Source organism: Chiloscyllium plagiosum, unplaced genomic scaffold (genome assembly GCF_004010195.1).
Source record: "Chiloscyllium plagiosum isolate BGI_BamShark_2017 unplaced genomic scaffold, ASM401019v2 scaf_2599, whole genome shotgun sequence".
NCBI classification, from domain to species: domain Eukaryota; kingdom Metazoa; phylum Chordata; class Chondrichthyes; order Orectolobiformes; family Hemiscylliidae; genus Chiloscyllium; species Chiloscyllium plagiosum.
In genome coordinates, this window is record NW_025214126.1 from 19,246 (window position 1) to 28,881 (window position 9,636).

The following is a 9,636-nucleotide window of genomic DNA, read 5'->3' on the forward strand; positions in this document are numbered from 1 at the left end:
AAGAGCAGACTGACGCCAACCTGTCGATGTAACTCAGGGAGAAAGTGAGGTCGGCAGATGCTGGAGATCAGAGCTGAAAATGTGTTGCTGGAAAAGCGCAGCAGGTCAGGCAGCATCCAGGGAACAGGAGCATCGACATTTCGGGCATAGTGTGTTCCTGAAGAAGGGCTTATGCCCGAAATGTCGATGCTCCTGTTCCCTTGATGCTGCCTGACCTGCTGCGCTTTTCCAGCAACACATTTTCAGCAGCTGTCGATTTAACTCACCCAGGAAAGAGCAGGCTGGCCTCATTCTGTCTATGTCACACACTGTAAATATGACACACCCATGGAAAAGCAGACTTACCCCACACTTTCAATGTAACTCGGTCAGAGAAGGGCAGTCTGACTCCACTTTGACAACGTAACTCACCCAGAGAAGAACACACTGACCCACTGAGTCCAAAAATGTGCAGGTCAGGTGAATTGGCCATGCTAAATTGCCCGTAGTATTAGGTAAGGGGTAAATGTAGGGGAATGGGTGGATTGCGCTTCGGCAGGTCGGTGTGGACTTGTTGGGCCGAAGGGCCTGTTTCCACACTGTAAGTAATCTAATCTAATCTAATCTAATCCAATATAATCTAATCACTCTGTTAATGCAACTGACCCAGGGAAGAGCGGTCTGAACTCAATCTGTCAATGCAACTCAACCTGGAAATTGCAGTCATACCGCATTCTGTCAATACTAGGCATCCAGGGAAAAACAGACTGACACCACTCTGTCAATGTAACTCACGCAGGGAAGAGCAGACAGACCCCACACTGTCAATGTAACTCCACCCAGACAGAGAAGGATGACCCCACGCTATCAATGTAACTCACGCAGGGAAGAGCAGGCAGACCCCACACTGTCAATGTAACTCCACCCAGACAGAGAAGAATGACCCCACACTATCAATGAAACTCACTCAGGGAAGAGCAGACTGATCCGATTCTGTCAATGAAACACTCGTAGGGAAGACAAGTCTGACGTCACAACAAGAGATGAACAGGCTGATCGCATGCTGTCTCTGTTACTCACCCAATGATGAGCAAACTGATCCCACATTCATTGTAACTCTTCCAGGGAAAGGCAGACTGAACCAACACAATCTATGTAACTTATACAGCGAAGACAGTACTGATGTATTCTTTCTGGTTATCTCACCCAGGGAAGAGTAGACTGTCACGACTCTGTGAAAGTAACACGCCAAGGGAAGAGCAGACTGGCTCCAAACTGTTACAGTAACTAACCCATGGAATAATAGTCAAACCGCAGACCCTGAATGTACCTCTCACAGAAAAGATCAGACAGACTCCATTCCGTGAATATAAATCATCTAGGGAATAGCAGATGGACCCCATTCTGTTAAAGTAACTCGCCCAGGTAAGAGCAGTCTTACCTCACGCTATCAATGTAACTCAACCAGAAAATTGTAGGCGCCACTCTGTCAACGTAACTGACCGAGGGAAGAGTAGACTGACCCCACCCTGTCAGTGTAACTCACCCAGGGTAGAGGAGACTGACTCGGCTCTGCTCAAGTACCTCACAAAGGGGAGAGCACTCCCACTGCACTCTGTGAATATAACTTACTCAGAAAAGAGCAGATTGACCCCATTTTGTTAAGGTAACTCGCCCAGGGAAGAGCATACTGACCCCTCTCTGTCAGTGTGACTCAACGAGGGGAGACCAGACTGACCTCACGCTATTGAAGTAACTCAAAGAGGAAATTGCAGTCTGACGGCACTCTGTCAATCTATGTCAACCAAGAAAGAGCAGACTGACACCACTCTATCAATGAAACTCACTCAGGAAATAGCAGACTGACGCCACTCTGTCAATGTATCTCACTCAGGGAAGAGCTGGCAGACCTCATTCTGTCTATGTCACTCAGCCAAGAAATAGCAGACTGATCTGATTCTGTCAATGAAACACATGCAGGAAGAGGAGACTGACCTCATTCCCTCAAAGTAACTCAGCGAGGGAAGAGCAAACTGATCCCATTCTGTCTATGCCACTCACAGAGGGAAGAGCAGGCTGAACACACACTGTCAATATTACTTACCCAGCGACGATAGCACTGAACCCACACTTTCTGTTGAACTCACCTAGAGAAGAGCAGATTGTCACGACTTTGGGAAAGTCACTCACGGAGGGAAGAAAAGACTGACCAAAATCTGTGAATATAAGTCACCCGGAAAGGTGCAGGCTGATTCCATTATGTTAATATAACTCACCCGGAATGAGCAGACGGAGCCCACTATGTCAATGTGACTCAAGCAGAGGAGAGCATAATGATCTCACGCCATCAACGTAACACCACTAGGACTTTGCAGACTGACCGCACTCTGTTAATGCAACTCGACCAGGGAAGAGGATACTGACACCACGCTATCAAAGAAACTCAACCTGGAAAGAGCAAACTGTCGCCACTCTGTCAATATAATTCACCCAGGGAAGATCAGGCTGACCCCACACTGTCCAAATAACTCACTCCGTGAAGAGTAGACTAACGCCACTCGGTCAATGTAACTCACCCAGGGAAGAGCAGACTGACACCACTCAGTCAGAAAACTCACCCAGCGAATAGTAAACTGACCCCCACCCTCTCAGGGTAACTCAGCAGACTGATCCCATATGGTCAATATAAGTCCTTCACTGAAGAGCAGTCTGACTCCACTCTGTCAATGTAAATCACACAGTGAAGATCAGACCGATCCTATTCTTTCTATGTCACTCACCCAGTGAAGAGCACACTGACTCCACTCTGCAATTGTAACTCTCCAAGGGAAGAGCAGACTGAACCCACACTGTCAGCATAAATTATCGAGCAAAGAGAATACTGATCCCGCTCTTTCAGTTTACCTCACGCAGTGAAGAGCAGACTGTCACTATTCTATTAAAGCAACTCGCCCAGGGAAGTGCAAACTGACCTTACTCTATCTGCGTAACTGACCCAGGGAAGAGCTACTAACGCTATTCTGTCAAAGTATCTCGCTCAGGGAAGGACAGCCTGACGCCTCTCTGTCCAAGTAAACTACCCAGGAAAGAGCAGACTGAGCACTCTGTCTATAAAAGTCCACAACAATCCTCTGAATTACAATCGATCCAGACCCTCTTCACTTCCTTATCTGTGTAACCGTGTATGTTCCATGACTATTCCAAATAACCTGCAAACGATTAGAATGTGGTAGCAAACCAGGGCGCCGGCGCAAAAACTCGGCGAATGTGCAAACTCCACTCAGGCAGTCACCCCACCTGGAATGGTAGCCAAACCCGACAGCAGTCATGATTAGAAAATGTCTAAATAGAAACCTGGCAAAAAGAATAGCGCCCCTGTGTGCGGCAATGATTTTGAATATTAATTCAGGCTCTCTTACTGCAATTACATTCCATTGTCATCACTGCAAAGCTTCTTCAAAGCGGATCACGCACTTGTTCTTTTTTAAGAATTCTTACATCCCGCTTTCATGCACCTTAACCTAATCATATTTCTGACTTTACGAACTACATCATAACAGGCTGGGAACAGAAGAATGAGCTTTTTTACGTATCCACTGATGTTGATAGTTATAATACAGAATATTTGAGTAAGACTTGCTGCGCTTGCGGGCAGTGTATTCGCGGGATTTTGGCTTTTCATTTCATTTTGTGTTTACTCTTTCAGTTTCGTCCTTTCAAGTTTATTGTGTAGAATTCTGAAGAAGACTTTTTGAAGTCGAAATGGTAACTGTGTTCTCTGTCTAAAAGTAGACGTAGTTTTATCTCTGCTCTCTTATAAATTGATCTCCTTCTGACCTTTGCAACGAAATAGGGTGCATTGCACTTATTCGGTTTCAGTTTCAAAATCAAGAGAAACAAGACGGAGAGAGTGTAGAAGCACGCAAATCACTGATTTGCTAAGAGAATTTTTGTAGCATTGATGGGCATGAAGGGCAGATTAAGGTAACGTTTCAAGAACATTTAGTTCGTGTAAGTGGTATGTGACCTTTCTCCGAAATATATCTTTCCATTCTCCCAGTACATTTATTTCACTCCCAGAAAACACTGATTGTGTTCTGTATTCACTTTGTATCGCCATATCTGTCTTCTGGTCGACCAGAAACAACTTGAATTTGCGTGTGCATTGATTGAGTTTTCGCTATTTCTTTTGACGAGCAAACCTCTGCATAATACAACTCCATTCATGCTGATGGATAAGAATTTCAAAATTAATTACGGTTTGTGGATCGAGAGCAATAATGAAATTATCCGCTGGCGAACAGATGTCACTACGCCCCATTCTTACATCGGGCCTGAAGCGGTCCATTGACAGAGTCTACAGACAGGAAGTGTCGAAATGACTAGTGCTTTATTAGTTTTAATTTGATACCTATGGTAGTCCTGTTTTGATGCGGACGTGTGTCAACATTTCTGACGCTAGAGTCAATATTTAAGTCATATCTACTCCATGGAGTGTCTTCTCATATCTGAACACGATGACATGAAAATATCCAGAAATGATAGCTAAGGTTTTTTTTTCCATTAAACTGGGAGGATATTTAACCATGTAATTCAGACAGCCAAGATGAATATTTGGCATTCGGTTCTTCAAGCTGAGCTCTCCATACCAACTCTTCCAATGAAGGTCATAGATAAGATACCCATCCATAATGTTTTGTAAATTTTAGCCTGAACAACAACCTATTGTTCTGAACAATGCTACACCATAGGTAGAGGGCGAAATCCACTTTTCATCATTAATTTTCAATTTCAGTTCTTAATGCACAGTTTCTTACGAATGTGGACTGTGGATACCCTTTAATATTCGATTGTTAAGATCTCCAGGGTTTCTACTCTGTTGACCCATTCTTCGTCCTGGCAGCTGGCATTGATGGGACAAAACAAATGGTGTCACAGTACGCTCTAAACATTCGCTGATACTATATTTACTTTCGTTCTACTCTTTTCTTGTCCGGCTTCTGAATTAAACAATGTTTCAAATTTTCTTGTTTTCGAATTCGTTAATGTTTGATCCTGCTTATCTCTTATCTCGTGTTTCCAGAGCTGTCTATTAATTCTTGTCTTTTGATTTTGGCGTGGCCGTCTGACGGTTTACTTGATCCGCTTTGAATGGCAGTTTTTGCTGAACAATATGAACTATCCATTCAAGTGGCCCTAGGAGACTTTCTGGGCGAGATCAACTACTATTCCACGAATAATTCTGAATCTAATCCACTTGGAGCACAGTCAACAATTTCTTGCGATATCGAATTGAACACTTTTGTTTCGTGATTTCATGTACTGAATTTATATATATATATTGAAAGCAAGAAGAAAACTTGCTGTAAATTCTGGAGAACGAACTAGAAGTGGAGGCTACAACTTCTAAAAAGGATCAGGAAGATCACCAAATGGAGATAATGAGGACAGAAGATGCTGGAAAGTCAGAGTCGATTAAAAAAAACTGGAGCTAGAAACAAAAAGCAAAGCAGTTCATGCAGTATCAGAACAGCAGGAGAGTCGACGTTACGAGCAGGACCCTGACTCAGGACTGGGAAGGGGGAACGATGCTGACACATAATTACAGGGAAGGGTGGGGCTTGTGGGACAGGTGAGTAGGATGGTGTTGAATGGGTGCAGGTAGGAGGAGCATGAGATTGGACAGTAGCGGCCGTGGAACGTATTGGTGGGAAGGAACATGGGCACGTTAGGTCAGTTCCAGGATATAGGGCAGAGAGTGAGGGCTAGATCTGCGATGAGGTGGGTGATGTGGAGATTTAGAACCTGATGATTTCTATATCGAAGCCTTAAGTTTGTTAGTTTCTGCGTCGGAATGTGAAGTGTTCTTCCTTCAATTTATGTGTGCCCTTAATTTGAAAGAGGAAATGTTCCAGATTAGATCCTCATTGGGGGAGTGGGAGGAGAATTTGAAATGGCTGGCAACCTGGAGTTTGACTTGATTTGGGGCCACGGATGCTTTTGAAACTGTCCCCGAGTTGTTCTTGATCTTTCAGGGTGCAAAACCTGCTGCCGCACCTCACCTCGCAGTGTCCTCTCCTGACCGAGGCCAACCAAATTTTAGTTTTCTTAGGTACGGGGAAACAGGAAACCCAGTGTTTACAAGTACTGTTAGAGTCTGCAAACACTGCTACTGTCCAGGAAACCGCCGAAAACGAACCTGACCAAGGGTTTGTGCTTGGCTAAAAGCAAACCAAAGCTTGTCAGCTCTCCCATCCATTATACTCTGTAATGTCAGCTCCATGGACAACAAGTAGACTGCATTCCACTGCGGTAGGCTTCTCGGCGTGAGTGTAGGGACTGCTGCCACTTTGTTTTCATGGATACATTACAGAGTTCCAGACACGTACATACAACATAATCGTCGTGCATTTTTCCCGCTGACAGTAATGCAACACAGCGCAGGAAGGCTCCAGGTGGGAGTCTGTGTGTCCACATCAGCACGAAATAATGCAAAGATTCTGTCCTCGTCTCCAGTTACTGCTCATCACTGGTGCTGTTGGTGATTTTTGGATGCAGACCATTTTATTTGCCATGGGAATTCACTGCTGTCCTTATAATTGGTGTGTGCCTCAATATTCCTTGCAGTGCTCAAGGCTCAGGACGAATTCTATGAACTGTATAAGTGCATAACCTGTTGGAATGTTGCTCTTGCTGAGGTTTTTAACCATGTGAATCTCAAGTCTGTGTTCCCGAAATTCTTTCAGCATATGGACTTTGCGTTGAGAAGGGGATGCAAGCTGGAAAGTGTTTGGGCAAACATCCACAATGCAAACAGACAGATCCTGCCTGCACTTTGGTTCCTCAGACAACATCACTGCTATGCTAATTCTAGCAGTCTAGCTGTCTGATGTGTCAACCCGATTCTGAAGCAGGTGAAATCCTGACCAGCAGGAGCCATTTCTGCTCATCAAGAATGCTTTGAGCACACTGATGACTCCATCACCTTAGAGGAGTAGACGATATCAATGATTTACTGCATTAGTAAGTGCATTGCGAACGTCACTGTGTCGAAGACTATCACCTCTCTCCTCAACCAGAAGCCGTGGATGACCACAAAAGTGTGTGCACTGCTGAGAACCAGTGATTCCACCTTGAGAGCACGTGACAACATGGCATTGACAACAGCGAGAACCAATCTTGACCGGGCCATCAAAGAGGCAAAGCGTGCACACGTGCAGAGAATATACAGTCTCTTTCAGGACAGTGAGATGCGAAGCCATCACCAAACACAGCATAGCATCGCCTTCTGGTGTTAGTGATGCCTCCCTCCCGGATGAGTTGAACAAATCTCTGCATGATTTGGACAATGAAGCGATGTTGCAGCGAGGAATGACCAGGCGCTGTCTCTTACCACGACTGACATGAGGAAAACTCAATGTAGAGTTAACCCATGAAAGGCTACTGGACGGCATAACATCCCTGGAAGAATGCTCAGAGGATGCTCTGACGAATGTTTTCACTGACACCTTTAAGATCGCCCTGAGTTGTGCCATAGTTCCAATGTGCTTCAACTCACTATCATTGTCCCTGTGCCGAAGACTGCTTCAGTGTCTTGCCTCAATGACTGCTGCCCCGTTGTGTTAACACTCATCATCATGAATTGTTTCGAGAGGCTCTTGATGAGACGTATCAAGACTCTGCTGCACTCCTCTCCTCCCTTACTGGAAACTCTGCAGTTTGTGTATCGTCCCAATCGCTGAACACATGATACCATCTCTGCAACCCTCCATCTGGCACTCACCCACCTAGAAAGAAGGACATCTACGTCAGATTGCTGTTCATGGAATTCAGTTCCACATTTAACAGTGTCATTTCTCAGCACCTGAATGGAAAGACGTGTCTGCTGGGCCTGAATGTCTCCTTCTTTGACTGGATCCTGTACTTACTGACTGGGAGACCAGTGTCAGTCCGGATAGGGAACAGCATCTCCAACAGCATCACACTGAGCACGGAACGCCCAAGGCTGTTGCTCGGTCCACTACTGTTCATCCTGCTTTCACGTGGCTGTGGAACGATGTCCAGCACATATTATATAAGTAATTCGCTGTTAACATGACGATAGTGGATCTTATCAACAGGACCGGTGAGTCAGCATACAGAGAGGAGGTGCAGCAGTGAAAGTACTGCTGCTGAGACAGCATCCTGTCTCTAAACGTGGGTAAAACGAAAGAGATGGATGTTGACTTAAAGACGGCACAGAGCCATCTCACTTTGCTTATCATCGATGTTTCCCCCATGAAGATGGAGAAAAGCAACAAGTTTCCTTGCGTCCATCTGGTGGGTAGTCTCACCTCGTCCCCCAACACAAGCTTCATATCCAAGAAAGCAAAGCTGCATCTCTATTTCCTGAGTAGGTTGAGGAAAGCCGATCTCCCACATGCTGCCCTCACCACGTACTACAGAGTCAATTGAGAATGTCCGGAGCAGCTGCATCAATGCCTGGTTTCGGAATTGCACCAGGTCGGGTCGTAAGAACCGACAGGTGATAGTGATGATAACTGAGAATGTCAGCGGTGCCTTTTTTGCTGCATCAAAAAATGTGCAACCCGAACTGCATCCGCAAAGACAACAGCATTTTGGACGACCCTGCACATCTTTGATTCAAATTCTTTGCACTCCTACAATCTGGCAGAAAATACAGGAAAATTCAGTCTCTTACGGCCAGACTGTACAATTGCTGCTTCCCCCAAGCCTTCAGGCTTCTCAACACTGTATGATCACACTCTCTTCCATTTTCAGTTTCTGGACGAGTTTTTTGAATGACAGATAAAACAATATTTTTTTAATGATCATTCATTGTTAAATTGTGATTTGTCCACCATTATCTCGATTGTCTTTTCTTGTCAGGAATTACTGCACAGTCTCACAGGTATGGCACTTTTTATGCACTTCATGCCGCTCTGTGTCTGACTGTACTGTCGTGTAGACTGTGTTCAAATGGTACACTGGTCCTGTAGGAACGCTGTTGTTGTCCCAGATATATATGGTAGAAGTCACAAATAAAGCTACTCTACGCTCGCTCTACATTGCTCTACTCTCTCTTATCTCAGTCTAAGGCCTCAAAAAATTCATGGGAGTTTTACCTGGATTTCCGTGAACATGATTTACCGCATCCACTTCTCCTGGTGTGGTCTCCTCTACATCAGAGAGACCTACCGCAACATTGCGGACTGATTCAGGGAACATCTATGGTCTCCTTAGCTTTTCCCAGTCTATACTTAATAGCAAGGTTCTGGGAAGTGTTGCTGAACAAAGAGAATTTGGAGTACAGGTTCATAATTCATTGAAAGTAGAGTCGCATATCGATAGGATTGTGAAGAAGCTCCTTGGTCTTCTTTTCTTTATTGGTCAGAGCATTGAGTACAGAAGAGGGGAGATAATGTTGCGAGTATACAGGACAATGGCTAGGTCACGTTTGGAATATTGTGTGCAATTCTGGTCTCCCTCTTCTCAGAATGATGTTGTGAAACTTGAACAGGTTCCCATAAGATCGACAGGGGTGTTCCCAGGGTTGGAGGATTTGAGCTATGGGGAGAGGCTGAATAGTTTGAGGTTGTTTTCCCTGAAGCATCGAAGGCTGAGGGGAACCTTTATAAGTGTTTATGACATCATGAC